We start from the raw sequence: 1,043 nt of genomic DNA, 5'->3' as shown, positions 1-1,043 counted from the left end.
CCCTAAGGGAGACAGCGGAGACCTACCGACTCACGTGTTAAAAATGAAAGAGGCTATGATAAAAGTGGACAAGGGTGAAGTTTGAAGGCACAGTCCTCATCCCTTGATGGCACAGTAGGTATAACCAGTACAAGGATAAATAAATCAAGTATAGTGTGTTAATCTGTTGCTCCAATATTGCCCTCCAGAAAAATCTCCCAGTTTTACATAACTAGCTGACTATACCACTGTGTGCAGCTGCTGGTGGAGGTCAGAAGAGACAGTTAGTCCACCTGGGACTGGAATGACAGGTGTCAGCCCACCTGGGACTGGAATGACAGGTGTCAGTCTACCTGGGACTGGAATGACAGGTATTAGCCCACCTGGGACTGGAATGACAGGTGACTTTGAGCTGCTCATGTGGGTGCTGGAAACCCAACCCAGGTCCTCTGAAAAAAACCACTAAGTACTCTCAACCACTGAACCATCTCTCCAACCCCAACTAAATATAGTTTTAAACAGGATTTGAATATTCATGCAAACTCAATTTGTTACATAGAAGAGCCAAGTTTATCACAGGAGTTACTTCGGCTATAGAAAGATTTTTTCCTGCTAGATTTGAAAGTATTGCTCCATCAGGCATTTCAAAAAATAAAAGGCAGTAATTTCTAAAGATTGTTTAAGGTGTTTTAGGAAATTAAGCTACAAATGTAAAAGTCAGTTGTTTGAAGGAATTACATCCTTTTAAATTTATAAACAAACAGTGAATCAAACAAATTCTTATTTTTAAATAAAAATCAATATATTTACAAATAAAATAACTAGATTTGTAGGTTATGTTTGAAAGCTTAAAACTAAATTTTAAAATATTCAACTTGGACAAATTAAATATTAGTCTACAAGGAGAAGGGACAATAACAACTTTTATTTAATTTTGTTTTATTTATTACTTAGCAAATTTATTTCAACATGTGCTATAAAGCTAGAAATTGGCTCATATAATCTGCAGAGGAAAAAAAGATAACATTTAAAAATATAGAGGGATGGTTATAGGACCCAACTCT

The sequence above is a fragment of the Rattus norvegicus genome, chromosome 7, assembly GCF_036323735.1.
Source record: "Rattus norvegicus strain BN/NHsdMcwi chromosome 7, GRCr8, whole genome shotgun sequence".
Classification (NCBI taxonomy): Eukaryota; Metazoa; Chordata; class Mammalia; order Rodentia; family Muridae; genus Rattus; species Rattus norvegicus.
This window is presented reverse-complemented; position numbering follows the sequence as displayed.